Source organism: Parasteatoda tepidariorum, chromosome 3 (assembly GCF_982258835.1).
Source record: "Parasteatoda tepidariorum strain Cologne lab strain chromosome 3, Ptep-v5.0, whole genome shotgun sequence".
NCBI lineage: Eukaryota > Metazoa > Arthropoda > Arachnida > Araneae > Theridiidae > Parasteatoda > Parasteatoda tepidariorum.
Genome location: NC_141757.1, coordinates 52,347,938 through 52,366,026, shown reverse-complemented (window position 1 = coordinate 52,366,026; position 18,089 = coordinate 52,347,938).

The window sequence follows — 18,089 nt, the reverse complement described above, 5'->3', positions numbered from 1 at the left end:
TAATATTCACTTCTCAATATAGAAACGTATTCCTATTGATAGTTCCCTGTAACTCGTTGATCATTGATGGATTTCCTGTAGACAAGTAAGTGATGTGTCTTCATCCTTTGAGGAACTATTTTTCCTCTTGTTTATGTTTTAAATTCACAAAGAAAAAAAATTAACGAACGCATGTGTTATTTGATTTTTTTTTCTCTCTAATAGATGTCGCAGGGCTCTGTGTCTGTGCCAAGTATTTGCTTTTTACAAGCCATTATATCTTTCTTTTTTTTTTTCTCTCACCGTCGCCTGCCATTTCGGTAAATGACAAGTGGAAGCTTATTCATTCATCATCCGGAAGTAAGAAACAATGACCCTGTTTTATTTCACTTCTCACTAAGTTTAGTAGTAACATTTTTGTTTAGAATCAAGGGCTTAACTAAGCTTATTGAGTACATCATACTATCATCGTGCCTCGGGGACAGAAAAAAAAAAACAAATTAAGTAGCGATGTTTATAATGCACAGTGCAACAACCATTTATAAGATCAAAGAGGTAAAACGGTTTATGTACATTTTTTGACAAAAATAATGATTGGATTATCATCGGTTACCTTTTGAATATAGTTAAGTTTTGTTGTTGTTGTTAATTTACGTCGCACTAGAGCTGCACAGTGGGCTATTGGCGACGATCTGGGAAACATCCCGAAGGATGATCCGAAGACATGCCATCACAATTTTGATCCTCTGCGGAAGGGATGGCACCCCCGCTTCGGTAGCCCGACGACCTGCGCGCGAAGTCGAGCACTTTACGGTAGCACAGTTTAACGAGGACCAATACCGCACACCCTCGGTCCCTACGCAGACTGATCCAAGTGGTCACCCACCCGCACACTGACCGTAGCCAGTGATGCTTGACTTCGGTGATCTGCTGGGAACCGTGTCTTAACGATCAGTCCACTGCGGGACAGTTAAGTTTTGTAAAATCAATAAAATGAAACGATCCCGAGGGTTATTAAAAAGTGAAGATGGGCCTTGCTGAGGAAAAACGATTCTTGTTCGCCATGAAATTTGTTTTCATTTCGGAATCATCCCTTCATGAACCTAAACCATTCTTACTCCTTGATCTTCATATATGATTAGAATCCTTGTAAAAAATGAAGCTACAAAAAATTAGAGGTCATAAATTAATATTTAAGCAAGGAAAAGGAGCAAAAATACTTTTGAATTCTAGTGAATCAATACTGAAGAAGGCGAGGCTGGACTGTAAACAGCGAAACGTGTGTGATAGCCTGAAGAAACTGTCAAAATTCGATTAATTCGAAACACCTGCTAGTTGCACAGAGCAATCAAACAGATTGTTATATTTAATATCCCGACTTTTTAGTAGTTATTAGTTGGATTTTAATTTCGGTTGAATTTTTTTTTTCTTACTTATTAATATGCAATCTCTAATTTTTTTTTTAATTTCACTTTTGATAAGGATTATGAACTTAATTACGAACGGTCACTACTAAACACTTCTTCATAATTGATTTTTAGTTTAACTGATGTTATTTTTAAAAAAAAACATATTTGACCTTTAAATTTCACGCTTATTTGATCAGCTGGGAATATCTCCTTCAAAACGTGACATTTTTCTTCTTTTTATTTTAATTGAATAACTCTGAAGCCATACAAAAATAAATAACATATTTGAATACAGCATTCCTTACTTAAACAAAAATTATTTGAGTTTTTTTTTTTAATTACATGTTAAGTTTCTCTAGGTGTTACTTTTCCTGCGACTTTAGGTTTCGAACCAATTACAAATTAATTATCATTCGTTCCTTCTTATAGCGGATTTTCCTGTTTACTTACACTTACTATCTGAAATATTAAATTCGCATCCGCTAATACTAAAATTAATGAGGAAAGTATGAAATTCAAGAACATGGTCGAAATAAAGCTGTATCAACAGCAGTGATAGTCATGAAGATGAAAAAGCATGGTCCATAAAAAAAATAGTCTGGGAATGTTCGTTCGCAAGGAAGGAAATAACTTTTAGAAGTAATAAAATGACAATAACTGTTATGGATTTATTATGATTGTCCAAAAAAAAACTGCGTCATCAATGAAAAATATACGAGGTTAAGCTTGTTTGATCTAAATGTTAAAGTATTATTAAATAATGCTGCATTCATATTCTCTGTAAGAATTACTCTGAAGTTAGCTTTTGAATTTTACACATCTTAGCAAAATTTTGCTATAAAATAATTTGTAAAAAATTATCTAAAATGATTTTTTTTGAAAGTTATTGATATGTTTGTCTTATTGTATCAGGTGGATGCAAAAATAATTTCGATTACTTAATATCTGATCTATCTAAATTCATTTATATACTGTGTAATCTAAACACGTTTAAATTTTGATTATTAATTAAAAAGTAAAAAAAGATAATTATTAAATTATAAAAAATAGATATGAAATAAATATTTTTAAAACAAGATAAGTAATTATAAAATAGAACAGAAAAAGAAACAACGATTGTCCACTAGATTAGAATGACTACAATACGTAATCAAAACACAATGCTTAAGGAACTATTTCGTCTCCACTTAATGTTTATCCTCATAAGTATCTCTGGAATTGCATGGCACACGCGTGGAAATTTTTCTTTATTCATGCGTCCGGGATTCTACGATAAATGTACATAGTTATCATTGAAAAAAAGTCGTGTTTATATCTTTCAAATTCAGTGAAATGTGTAATGCTACACTTCTTTCTCCGAACATTAATGTTTAACGTGTGTTCATGCTTCAAAGATTCCCATGTGTTAGCGTTAGAGCGTGGAGGAATTTCTTTACGAATTCACGTTAAAGATAAGTATCTTTCTGGGTTTATAGTTCCTTAAAGTTAATTAATGACTAACCTATTCCAATTGTAATTCCTTAAAAAGAATTTGAATTTTTATGCATTACATACAATACAAGCTGTTTCAGGATAAAAATTTGAAGAAGCAATAGAACATTCTGAAATAAAATTTTTAAAAAAATTCTGCCAACAAATGGTGACTACAACTGGAGATTTATTGTAAGTAAATCAAATAAAAGGAAATGATAAAGTGTAGTGCGGAAAAAGAAACGAATTAAGCTGGTTAACTTTTGATCTAATTATCGGACCATCACTCATTAACTAGGACTCAATCTTGATGATCTTGATCGCCTCAAATATACTAATCAATTAGTGCAGACGATATTTTTAATGGACAGACACAAAAGCTTAATTTCTCTGTATAAAAATGACTTATTTTTTTCGACGGATTTGGATTTCTGATTCTCAAAATAAGGTCTCTCAGGTAGAGCGGCAGGTTGGGAAATATGGTCCCAATACAGGGGTCTGTATAGAAGAAATTTGGGTCCGTTAACGGACCCAAATTTCTTCTAACGGACCCTTCACAAAATATTTTAACTTAAAAACGGACCCTTCACAAAATGATTTTTCTTTTAATCGAACCCTTCACAAATGTGTTTATCTTCATTATTGTTTTGTTAATCGAATCCCAGGACAGAAAACAAGAAAGATGGATGTAGACGAATTAAGTTTTGTCTTCGCCAGACGATTCTTCTAATATTCGTCCGAAAGGAATATTCTGCGTTCAGCAGTATAGACTAAATACCAAATATTTGTATGTTGCATTTCTAATTTCGAAGCAGCTATTGCTGTTTATTTTTGAAAATTTAATTTTTTTTAGTATAATTTTACAGTGCCGAGCATAATTTTGTTTCTATTTACATTTTAAAAACTCCTTGAACAAGTTTTTTGCAATAACCGGACCCTGGTTGAAAGAATGTGAGTGATTTTTTCACAATTTCTGGACAGACCCCTGCAATAGTTTCATTAGGAGAGTGGTCTTATTTTAAAATCCCTTGGTGTTATTTTTTGCGTGATTCGCTACATGTCCAGAAATTTTTAAGCGAATTGAAAAACTTGTACGCGCAATTATAAAATTCGTTAAAACAAAGATAATTCCATGCAAAAAAAATAGTAAATATAATTTATAATAAATATTTATTTTTAATAATAGTCGAAAAAGTATATAAATTTATGCATAATTTTAAAGGACGTAATTTTGAAAGGCGAAATTTGAAGGAAATCGGTCGAATAGTTCCTGGGAAATCAAATTTTAACGAAGTTGTTTGTTTAAAATACGATTTTCCAACTGATTTCGTATCAAATTTTGTATTTTTCCTTATAAAATAACATTCATTAAAATGATGTAGAAAATTTATATACCTTACAATATAAAATTTTTTAGACTATTATTAAAAATAATTATTTAAAATTTTTATATTAATATTAGTATTAATTAAATATTATTTTTTTAAGAATTATCTTGGGATTAATTGTGCGTATAAATTTTTCACTTCGCTGAAAAAAATTTCGAGCTAAGGAAGCAAGATTTAACATTAAGAGTTCCCAAACTTCGGATAGCTCTTTTCAATGAATATTATAATTTACCTACCCATCATTTTCCAGTTTATACATTACCAAAATTTAATTCAACACGAGACTAGATGCCGCTCCAGACCTTTAAATTCAACGGTCTTGTATAAAATCTAATTTTAAATATATTGTCTATGAAACGATGAAAAAATTTCATTCTTCACTTTAAATAGTTTCAAAATAATTAGTTTTATTATTATTATCTATTTATTTTTGGTTATGCTCATAATTGCAAATGAACATTATAAAATCGGGTTTCATTTAAGGTTTAACAGCTGTAAAAAATTCTGAATCTTTGCTTTATAACATTCTGAAAACGCATATTTCCATACAACTTTGAAGTGTACCCAATGAGGCAGCGGTTCTCAATTGTTTTCGGCTAAGGAACCATAATGATTGATGACCCCTACTTTCTAAATTAAATTCGTCATCAATTGCGAACACTTAAACTAAATATTTATTTTGAATGAGGTTTTCTCATAATTGAACTAAAATTAGGTTCTACTAGCTTCGAACAGTGGAATTCGTTGGCCTAAGCTTAAAATAATATTAAATAAATAATAAGTTGGAGTTAACACTGAAATAAAATGTACAATGCTATTGTTACGAGCCGTGGTGGCTGAAGGGGTGGAGCGTTCACCTTCCAATGAGGTGAACCCGGTTCGAATCCTAGAGATTACTGGCCGATACGAATTCCGCACCCGGTTCGCACCGACTACAGTGCTCGCGTAAAATATCCTCAGTGGAAGAAGGGTTAGAGTCCCCTTGCGGTCAGGCTAACCGTCAGAGATTTTCGTGGAAATTCCTCTTCGTGTAACGCAAATGCGGGTTAGTTCCATCAAAAAGTGCTCCACGAAGGCAAATTTTACCCAATACTTGATCCAGGAGTTCTTTTGTCTTCTGGATTGGGTTCAAAATGACAAGGCTACAGAGTTGAACATTAGTAGTCGTAAACCCAAAAGTTGGGTAGGCTGTTCAAAAACGCTTATGAAATAGTATTGCTGAAAGGAGAACAAAAAACTGCTATAAACGTTGATAAGGAGTGCTAACTCACGGAATTTTAGAAACTCGTCCACGGAAGTATAGGGTTCCGCGAAATACTTTTTGAGAAAAGCTGCTAAATGGTTTAAACTTATGCTATACATCATAGTGAAGCATTATATACATCTGTTCCCTTTTCATTTTTCGTAAATTTCAATCAATAAAATCGTTTATACCTTCAAATTGTATTTTTTTGAAGAATAAAAATGGCTGTTTACATTTAAAGTTCAAAAGTGAAATTTCTTCTTTTAACGGAAATGAATTCCATAACTTGCCGATATAAACTTTCCGTTATAGAAAGGCAAACGCCAGTTTCCACGTGAGCAATTCATGTAAATAAAGTGAAATTAATGTAGATTTTTTTTTCTTTAAATAATTTTATGTTTTGAGTCTAATTATTATGGACTAACCTAAACCTCTTTGAAAATGCGAATAACGTACAAATCTAAACTGTGTTTACTTTAAACCGAATAATGTCTGATTACCAGGGACCGATCAAGACAAATTCAGGCCCAAGGCCCACCAAATTTTCTGGGCCCCTTACAAAATATTTTGAAATTAAATTACTAAAGAGTAGTCCTAATAATGAAAAAGAATCCATTAAACTGCATGACTCAAGAGAAACATTCTAAGAAATTTTAAAAGCAGACAATTGAAGATTATTTTTTTAAGAAAAAGTTTACGTATCTATAAATTAAAGCAAAATATAAAAACAATACAGTGTTATGTCAGAATAAAAAACAGTTTGGTGATCACAAACAATTGAATTCAGTGATTTTTGCTAAAAGTCACTGATTAGCTGAATTATTTTTAATTTAGTACTTAAATCAAGACATAGCTAGCTCACCTTTAATTAGCGATTTTACTGATTTTTGAGGCCCCTCAGAAATTGTGGGCCCTAAGCCCATGCCTATTGGGCCTAGGCTATAATCAGGCCCTGCTGATTACTAAAGATAAACACAATTTTTAATGTAAGAAAATTTTTCCGACTAACAAAAGATTTTTCTTTTTATCTAATTTATATGATTCTATTTATATGATCTAATTTATATTTACTTTGGTTCAAAAAATGAATGAGATGCTAAAAATAGGCTGACATTTCTTATTATTTTATTTATTAAAACATAGTATGACGTGTGGGGAAACACTGGAAATCTAGTTAGCAATACACTGAACTCTTTTTCAGTGAATTTAAACTGAAATATGGTTCATCCGCGCGACAGCCGTTTTTTATTAAATAAAACTTCCCGGAATATTTCATTGATCTTGTTCTAATTTTGCAAAGGGGTTAATAAAACTGGAGAAAAAAAATTTCACCGTTATGACTCCGTTAATGTCACCGTTATATATTATCGTGACAACTGAGAGCAGTTTGAATATGATTCTAGAAAACGAAATGTACATGTAAAATCTCCAGTAGTCGCACAATATTCCACAAAATGTCATGCTGATTTTCCCTCCCCATTAGAGAATATATGTCACTATGTAAATTTCCATTCTGCATAGAGTAATTAAGGCTCTTAGAAATTTATAAGAATTGAAGATAACTTAGAAACGTATGGAGAGAGATTATATTTATGTATAATGGATTCATTTGAAAGATAATAATCTTCACCCTTTTTCTAACCATGTGTTATTAAATTTTCACCGTTTTCTATTGCTATATTGCAAAGTAACAATGATGGATTACCTGTCGATCCCCCAATGATCGAATTTTCACTTACTAAGACTCAATCTTTATGGTTCTAAGACCACACTTAAACATGCTGATTTATTGTTGCAAACAATATTTTAGATTACGGAATTCGAAAATACAAAAGTGTAATTTCCCTGTATAAACATTCGTCCCGCAGTGGACTGATCGTTAAGACACGGTTCCCAGCAGATCACCGTAGTCAAGCATCACTGGTTGCGGTCAGTGTGCGGGTGGGTGACCACTTGGATCAGGTGTAGGGACCGAGGGTGTGCGGAATTGGTCCTCGTTAAACTGTGCTACCGTAAAGTGTTCGACTTTGCGCGCAGGTCGTCGGGCTACCGAAGCGTGCGTGCCATCCCCTCCGCAGAGGATCAAAATTGTGATGGCATGTCTTCGGATCATCCTCCGGGATGTTTCCCAGACCGTCGCCAATAGCCCATTGTGCAGCTCTAGTGCGACGTAAATTAACAACAACAACTACCTGTCCTTAAGCTGCTTAGGGTTTCAGAGCTGAATAAGGCAATAGGCGCATTAAAAAAAATGTTGTAACCAGGAATACGATGTTGATGACCTAAAAATTCTTAAAAAAATGCTATTTAAGAATGCAGCAACAAAAGCCTCTATAAAGTATTAAAAATTTATTCAAAATGGAAAATAATGCCCTTAAAACTTTTCTAAAACTCGTTTTTCATTAGCAAGCACATTCGAAAACATGTTTTTAAGAAAATTATAAATCTTAATTTGTATTAGTAAAAAATAAGGTAATATTTAAAATAAATATGTAATTTCTGAATTAAATAGAGTATAAATAAATACCTGATAATAAAAAAAAAATTATAGATTTTTAGTTACAACCTTCAAGAAGTTTTCTGATTTTTCTTAAAATTGAAAGATAACGCTCATGTCCAATTGCAAATTCTTACCTCTGTTTAATTCATTCGCCCGCAACTGATTTTTTTAAAAAATATTATCAAATATATAAGTTGTTGCAATTGTAGGATATTTAAAATGACGAAATTCTATGCAAAATTTAAACTAATTTTTTCCAAGAAAAAATTAATTCTCAAAAAACTTTTCTTAAAATGTAAAATACCATACAAATTCCTTAAAAATGATTTCTAAAAAATGACCGAAAAACTATGTGTGGATAATATTTCTCACAGATGAGACTCTGCGCAGTGTTGTATTAATTAGTTCAGATTCGATTCAATCATTGTATCATTTATCTCGCATAATATTCTCTTTTTTTTTTAAATATTATCTGTTATGAAGAGTGGTAGTAATAATTTGACTTATGCAACTGACACCATGAATATTGTCAAACAAAGGGAAATAAATACTAAAACAACATTTATCATCAACATCGTAGCCTTGGCTACTACATTTACAAATGAGCTGCGATAAATGTTTTTTAAATACGATTTATTTTGAAAAAAATAAAATAATTCCTTCTACTATAAAATACTAATAATATTAATATTTAGATCTGATATCAGAGCACTTTAAAAAAAAAGTGGAAAATAACAAAAGGAAATATCCATTTTTAGAAGCTCATACAGCTTCTGATCTTTGGATACTAGCTTGTCTGGAAAACTAAGGGGGCTTATGCGCAATGCTGACCACATTACCATCATGTTTCTTTGGTCAAGAAATCATGGAGCTTAACCTCCATACCCACCTCTTGGTCCACATTGGGCAATTTCCGAAAATGCTTGACTTTTTTTACTTCATATTACTTTCAGCAAATAGCAATCATTTTTGTCTGAATGAAAACATAATTTACTGCGGATTTCAAGTCATCATAACAAGATCACTCAAAATGAACTATACGAGGAGCAGAACTTAAATTTTTAGAGAGTAATACGAGAAATAATTTCTTACCAAAAGTATATGTTTTATTGCTGCTCAAAGTATTCGAGTACCTTTGTCGAAGGTCATACAAAATCATGGAACTGAAATCCTTTCAACCTAACTCACTTAACAAAATGGTTCTATGGTTCTTTATGGTTCTAAAAACGCAGACGATAACGAAAATGTTTGAATTTTGATAAAAATCGTCTGCGCTGAAAGTAGCTGGGTTTTTGCTGCCAGATTCTAAAAACATAAGTACTTGCCCTCATATTCATTTATAGAACAAAAAATACTAGACTAATTTTAACAAAGCAATGCTCTTATTTCAATTAGATAATTAATTACAACGCAACTTGTTTTTATTTTATGTAATGTGCAGTACGCAAGATAAAAAAATGAACAAATTTTGATTCCCCAATGATCGAATTTTCACATACTAAGACTCAATCTTTATGGTTCTAAAACCACACTTAAACATGCTGATTTATTATTGCAAACAGTATTTTAGATTACGGAATTGGAAAATACAAAAGTGTAATATCTCTGTATAAACATTCGTCCCTCAGTGAACTGATTGTTGACTCGGTTCCCAGCAGATCACCGAAGTCAAGCATCATTGGCTGCGGTCAGTGTGCGGGTGGGTGACCATTTGGATCAGTCTGTGTAGGAACCGAGGGTGTGCGGTATTGGTCCTCGTTAAACTGTTCTACCGTAAAGTTTTCGACTTCGCGTGCAGGTCGTGGGGCTACCGAAGCGGGGGAGCCATCCCCTCTGCAGAGGATCAAAATTGTAATGACATGTCTTCGGATCATCCTCCGCGATGTTTCCCAGACCGTCGCCAATAGCCCATTATGCAGTTCTAGTGCGACGTAAATGAACAACAACAACTGTATAATATCTCGAGAACTGAATAACTTTTGATCTGAAAACTTTATAATATCTTTTTTTTTCTGAAATCTTTTTTTTTTTTCTTCTTCTTAAGAATCGAAGTTTTTTTCACACAATTGTAAAATGCATTTATCCAAAGATAATTACATACAAAAAAAAAACGTTTTCAATATCTATTTATTATTTTTAATAATAGTCGAAAAAATTTCGAATCGTAAATTTAATTTTCGATGTAAATGCAAAATACATTAATTTGAGCGCAATCGGTCGATTAGTTTCTAAGTTATTCAAATTTTAAACTGGGTTATCAAATTTCGACCGATTTCGTTGTTTAAAAATACAAAAATAAATAAAAATAAAAAATTACAATAAAAGAACAATTTTTCGTTAATTTTTAAATAAATGTGAGATTACTTCTAACTACTAAAATGCCACCCTTTCATGAATATCTTACGCTAAATTCTTTAAAAGAATTTCTGAAAATTTACCTTTTAACAATTAAATTGATAAAATTGTCAGTTGTATTTTCTTAAATTAGCAGACCTTAGATATTTCTTTGTTTTGTTTTTTTAATCTGTAGTTGATGCAACAACCTCTCCTCTCAGTGATACAACGGATGTTTTTGAGTGACTTAAAATAACTTTTAAAGCAGTAAAAATGATTGGATAAAACTCAGACAAATTATTTTCTTATACAAATTTGTTATTTGACATAAACTTATTATTTGATTAATTATAATTTGACAGGTAAAACTCCGAGACAAATTTTGAGTTCTTATGCAAAAGCTCTCCTCTCATTATCAGATCCGTAAATAGACTTTACGAGGACTTGAGTAAAATATTTTGCGGTATAAATCGCTTATATTTTTCCCAATTTCTTGAAATCAATCCCATGTTTTTTTTCTCTCTCTTTTGCAGATTTCTTTTTAAGAATTAAATATTTTAACCAATTTTTAAATATAATTATATATTTTATTTTAAACTTTTTATCATAATCGTTGAATGATAAAGTATAAAGACTTTTTTGAGCATTTTTGGTGATTCTTAACAATATGACAATGACAATTGATTCTTGACTTAGTATATAATAAAATATGCTATAAGGAAACTAAACAATTGAGCATTACAAATTTAACAAAATTTGCTCCATATAAACCAACATTTTTTTTTAATGAAAATATATTTTATTTTGAAAACTTGATTTGAGTGAAGAACTATGTATAGAGAAGTATAGATCAATTTGTTTGGTCCGTACTGTATCAGCGCAAGTAAACAAGTTTGAACTTAAAAACCCGCTTCAATAATTATGTGAAAATGTTTAAATGCTATTTTTTTAATTTTTATTTTTATGAATAGAGAAAAGTAGAGACAATTGCATTTGGAAATTCTGCCTATGTCCTAGGTTGAAGCATTTATTTATAGAAATAAAATGTAAAATAATGTTTTCAAATTTGCAATACCAAAAACAATTTTTTTTTAAAAATTGGATATTACTGTATAGACGTACATTGTACGGTATACAACGACGGTAAAGCCTTTTGGGGTTATAAAAGAGCTTGATCCTCGACAAATGCCTCGTTTGCATGATGTACGTAATTTCTGTTAGCTCTATTCAGCATTTAATTTTTTGGGGGTTTTCAATGTAATTTTTCTGAACAATATCACTCACGAAAAGGTACCCACAGTAGTACAAAGCTCTGAAATTTCACAAGAAATATGTTTAAACCGGGGGAAAAAACATTTAATAAAAAGTACTATTCTACAATAATGCAAAATAATTAAAGAAAAATATTTAAAAAAATCATCATAACCTCTGTATTTCCTTACCTGTATTTGGATAAGTATTATTCGTTTCAAATGTGCATTGTTATTGAAAGACTTAGTATAATTTAGTGATAAGCCACATTCTTTACAAAGATGATTTTTATATGAGTTGTTTTGTGGTATTTTTTTCCGATAGGTACTTAACAAGTTGCTGGATTTTCTACTTAGATCATAATACAGAAAAAAAAACTATTTGCCACCATGGGAATCTTATTTTTTTCCTTCAAAAATGCTGTCCCGAAATGTGTTTTAATTACCTAAAACCCTTCAACTGATGAGTGATATTAATATTACATTAGTTCCTCTGGTTCCATTTGTTTCACTTATTCGATATAGCCCTTAAACTGTGATGTTTTCTATATAAGTATAGAAACGTCTTTTTATTTCAAATGGTAATCAAGCCATTTAGATAATCATAGTTATATACTTTTGATTTTCATTCTGATTCTTTTTTGAACGTTTTATTTGGTTGCTTGTATGCTCTTATATTTTTACAAGAATGTTATTGTGCATAATACTGTGTTAACTCACATGTCAATCGTCAGGTGTGTACTTGTGTTAGTACGAGCTTATGTGTTTGTTGGAAGATGTTAGAAAAGCCTCTTTTTGTATAACACTACTAATTAACTTATAACCACTCACGCAATACTTTTCTATGGATGTTACTTTCATTTTTATATATCTTTTCACTAAATATTTGTTTTTTTTAATCATCTTAAATAATTTTGCTGTTTACGGGTTATTACGAATTTCAGTTAATACGAAAAGGTTTTCGCTACTCTTCGAGTTCGTCTTAATGGGGCACGAACAGTATAACATTCTACTCTACTTAAAATATTTGTTTAGATATTCATGTTTTTGTTCAATTTCAAATTTAACTTCTGTATGATTTCATTGTTTATTAGACTAAACAGTTTTAAAATATAATAAATAAATTATATGCTAAACATGGCTAGCCTTTTCTATAATATGCCCCTCTACAATAGCCTTTGAAGTATATTATGATCCTACTTTTCTTCATAAGCGAAATTAAAAACAGTAGAAAAGGAAGAAAAGCCTGGTGACAATATTATAATTTTTAAAGACATTTTAATTTAAGTTATTTTTAGGAATAGAGAAATCAAAACATCTAACAAAAGAGCGAGAAACATTTGTAATCCTCATTAGAATCAATCATAATTTTTTTTCTTCTTCTTTCCATTATCTTAATGAGACCTTAGAATAAGTGAGATAAATTCCTTTCCACCATGTGCTGACCTTATACGATTTGTCAGTGTATGGATACATGCATCATTTTATCAAGTGGTTCAAGGATGCGTCAGACACCGAAGCATTTCATTTAAGGGTTTTGCTTAATGACACAGATTTAACGAGCTAATGATAACAACGAATGACTGTTCAACATTTTACGGAACGTTTATAATTGAAAGTGTACGCGGAGAATAACATACTACTGCGAGTTTGCCTCTTTTTAAGTTTCCCCTTAAACATAGCCGTAGTGGTAAATTTTGCTGTGACTTGACGCTTTTTCTTCAAATAAAATTATACAAATATAATCGTTTGCATATCACCTAAGTAACTAAAGGGAGAACGTATGACTTTTTTTGCTTGAAAAAAAGATAAGTCAATGCAATAAAGGCAAGAGCAATGCCTAGGTAGGCACAAAATTCCTTTTATATATAAAAAAAAAAAATTCTAGTCGTTTGCAAAAACAATAGAAATTTGGGCAAAAATTACAAACTAGAAAAAAAAACTTACACGAACATATAAGGATATTGTGGTTTGATTATTATTAACCAGAGAGAGAGGAGGAAATAGAAAGGGCAATATAATTACTAAAAATGTGCTTAAGCAATATCTGAACAGCCCCTTAATTCTTTTGAACCTGATGGGATACGTATAGTTTGTCTAGGGTAAGAACTCTCCCCGCCACAAAGTCTGAGGCCCTCTGCTGCTTTGGAAACAAGAATAAAGGAGGATAAAGCATTTCAGGGAGGGTGGCCTCTCTTCACTCTAGGGCTAACACAATAGACCGAAGAGAAAGATTCTCTTTCTCTAGCAGACCAGAGACAAAACCTGTCCTAAACAGTGACCCACGCCCCTACTTGAAATAGTTATACCTCGTTACCATAGTCACCGCCACGGGTCCAGACGAATGTCTAGGGGAGTTCTAACTTTAGACAAACTATAGGCCCCATCAAACAAATCAAGTAGATAGGTCCTATTTTATTTAGGTTTAAATTTGTTGATGACAGTCTTTTGAACGTCTCTCCATCTATTTAGAGCAGGGGTTGCCAAACTTTTTTGATCATCGACCCCTACATAATTTTTTCGAAATCTCCATCGACCCCCATAAAAGAAATTTTCTGTTTATTAAAATAAAACTCTATTAGATACTGTGTTTGTACATTTATTTTACGATTTTGAACATTTATCAAAGTAATAGTACATAGCGTAACAATAGTTTTATGAAAAATATATTAATGTTGAAATATAAATACCTTCATATTTATGAAATAATAAGTAATTATAAGTAAGTAGAAATAATAAGTAAAGTAACTACGGATTTATTGCTTCTTAATCAATGACATGGGTGTGCCTGGTGTTTTTTTCTTTTTCTGCAAGGTTCGTTATATTGGGTTCAAAATTGGTCAATTTTAATCTAAAATCCCCTCGAAACTCCACATTTAATTTATTTCTGTTCTTAGTTAAGATTGAATTTACGTGACTGAAACCGGCTTCACAACCATATAGCAACTTGGAAATGCTATCATAAATGGCTGAGCTATTTCGTAAAGTCTTACATGTGTTTGCATTATATTTATATTTGTCCAAAATTTGCTTATTGTTAAATTTTTAAAAAGCGTCTTTGTTTCAAATCCCCATTATAATTCAGCAAGCTCATCTTGCAGGTTGATGTCTACGTTTTCAATTTGAGCAGAAAATGGCACAATAATCCAATCAGGGATGTCAATGTTTTCCAAATCAACAAAACGCAGTTTAAAATCGTCGCTCTATTTTTGAAGATTACCTGCATATATTTCCAAGTCTTCTCCTTTTATTTCTAATTGTCGCATATCTGAAAAATACTGATAATCCTTCGACCCCCGCTTATGTTAAATAGACCCCTGGGGGTCTATATAGACCACTTTGGCGACCTCTGATTTAGAGAGTTCGCAGCATCTGTAAAACTGTCATGGTGGCATTAAAAACAATTGCATGTTAGTGAAGATTTGTACATAATTTCGCAAGGAAAATAATTGAAATAGAGCTAAGAAAGAGTGTCATAATATAAGTATTATTTATATCCTTATTCGCTATTTTGAGTCATAATTTGTACGATTTTGAAAGTTTATCATTTTATTATCATGTGTAATCGTTGAATAGAACAACATATGTCCCAGGACTCCCAGGGATTAACAGAGTCCAAATTTTGAAAAACCTATTTGTAATATTATCAACGGTAAAAAAACAAAAACAATGTGCAGCCAAAAGAAAAAATTTCTCTATAAAAAATTAGAAATAAATAATTCATATTTCAAACAAGCAATTTATTATTAATGTAAATACTCTTTAAAACTAATTAACAAGCATTATTAACTTATTCAAAATCAGAACTTAATTTATATAAAATTACTATTTAGAAATAATAAATTGTGCATGTTTTAAGACAATTATTATTTCTTTACCTATACCATTCGCGATCGCATCACTTAAATATGCCATCTCTGCTCAGGTGCACCAAAATGCATTACGATATAACCCCTTCTATAAAATATTTTTTGCATTTAGGTTTAAAATATGTTTTAAAATGTCCATTATGCTTGCATTAAGCACTATGTTTAGTTTTTAAAAAAACAATTAAAGCAATAAAAATTAAAGATATGCGTGTCCTTTTCTGTATTTGTAAATTAGATTCATTTTCTGATTAGATTAAGTACTAAGTTTAATGCAGTTTTGTGCATATAGTGTCCAAGTTTAAAAAATTTTAATCGGTTTAAAAATCAAGACAGAATTTCAGTTCTGTGATGTGCCACTTGTAGTAGACTATTTCAATTGTCAATATAACACTGTACAAAGTTTTTTTTCTAAAGATAAAACATTTCCACTGCAGATAAGGTTGATTTATTCATTGAAAATCTAGAAGAGAAGAAATCAGGGGTGGCAAGGTTTTGATGTATGACGGCTTTTATCATGGGTTTTATCGCCCTGTCAAAAACCAAAATCTTTGGTGCCACAGTCTTTTTCTTTTATATCATATAATTAAAATAAAAAGTATCATAAATCTTAAAACATAAATTTAAAAAAAAGATTATATGAGATATTTGTCAAAAAATGACTTAAATATTACTGATGAAATTTCTATTTTTATGGCTATGAGTTACTTGAACACTCGCTATCATATGCTTCGACACAAGGACTCAGATTACTAAAAATGCCATCACACATGGGTCAGCCAATCATGTTTGTCAACAATTTCATGGACATACAACACACAGAAATTAGAAAACATTAAATGTAAGCTATTTTTGAGTTGTAATTATATAGATTTTAGAAAGATTTATCAAAAACGCTATTGATGTATGAAAAAAATTTTATTTTATAAAATTATACAGGTACATATTACAAAGTAAGAAACCTTGGTAGTAGTACCGTACATACAAGCAGCTCAGCTACAAAAATTGTACAAGAACTATATACACAACATAAAACTAGATTTGTCAACCGGACATATAATAAATTAACCAATAACATTACATAGTAAATATACAATGAACTAACTATTCTTGTCTATATTTTAAATTTACTAACAATGCCACTTCTTTTCTTCGTCTGACAATTAATTATTACTTTCAACTGAACCACCTCAAATTAATTAATTATATGACAAAGATGTAAAATGAATGATATTAGATTTCATGTGAAAATTTTAATAACTTGGAGTTTATGATAAAATTTTTCATGGGTGAAGATATTAAAATAATAAATTTCATATACTTACTGCAATAGTTATAATAAAGTTAAGTTTCAAATGCAATTATCTTTAATATATATACATATATTTTTAGAAAGGGGATTAGATTGGGGGGATATATATTTATTTTTTTTGGATAGAACATATAATGAAATTTCAATATTCAAAGGTTAAGTGATTTCGAACAAAAATTTTTTTTTAACAAAACCTATTTTTCAATTTTATGTAAGCAAATGTAACACAAAAATTTTGCAAAGAGGCACCTACAACAAATCAGTTTACTTTAGATCGTTTTTTAGAGAGTAACACATTCATATTTATTCCTTGTTATATCGACAAAAGCATATAAAGTATATTTTTATATTTTAAAACAGAAACTTAAGTTTTCAAAAAAGCAGGTTAAAGTAAATTAGTTCTTTAAATGTTTAAAATTGAAACTGACCGCATAAATCTTTTATCTCAAGGAATGTATTTATCAGTGCTAATGAAATCTTAAACATAATAGTATTTATTATTTTTCTATGATGCAAATTATGCCACGAAACTATTTAAGACGTTCGATAAACTAATCCTTCAGTGCAATTGCGTAACAATATTATTTTAACTAAAAATATTTCAATTGAAAGAATAAATAAAAAAAATATTTTACTAGCACTTACAATTGAAAACTAAGTAAAATTTGCAAGATAACTTATTTTCAGACAGGAAGAAGAATTTGTCATTAAATTTATTTCTTTACGACAAAATTTTGTAGCATCGTAAGATTTAAAGAAAGTGTGAATTTTAAAAGCAGTCATTTGAATAATTTGTGAAACAAATGTACACATTTGAATGAAAAATCGCTTAGATGTGTCATTTATATCTGAGACTACTACTTTTTTGTAACTAACTAGAAAACAGTTCATTATTTATTGCCACAATATTGATAAATAAAAATTATTTGTTTTAAAACACAATTTAGAATAACTTGTATAAAACATTGTCTAAATCATTACAAACATTTTAAGTGAAGCAGTTAGCGCAAGAAATATAAAAGCAAACACTCATTGTAAAAGTTATTTGCAACAACACATGAAGGCTCATCTGCAGTCCTTTACCAAAAAGCAATGTGTTGTAAACAAAGAATGTTAAAAACGTAAAACTTAATTTTTGCCACCTATAACCCCGAACGCTATTTACATCTTTAAATACCATAAAAAATTGCAAAAGTTTTATAAAATGTAGGGAATGTACACAATTCCCACTAGGCACTGGGTAGTAGAAAATTGCATAGTTTCTACTCAAGTTTATTTTATTTAAACTTATAGAATGTGTATAGGTAATATGAAAGAAAGAAAAAATGGAAAAGAAGC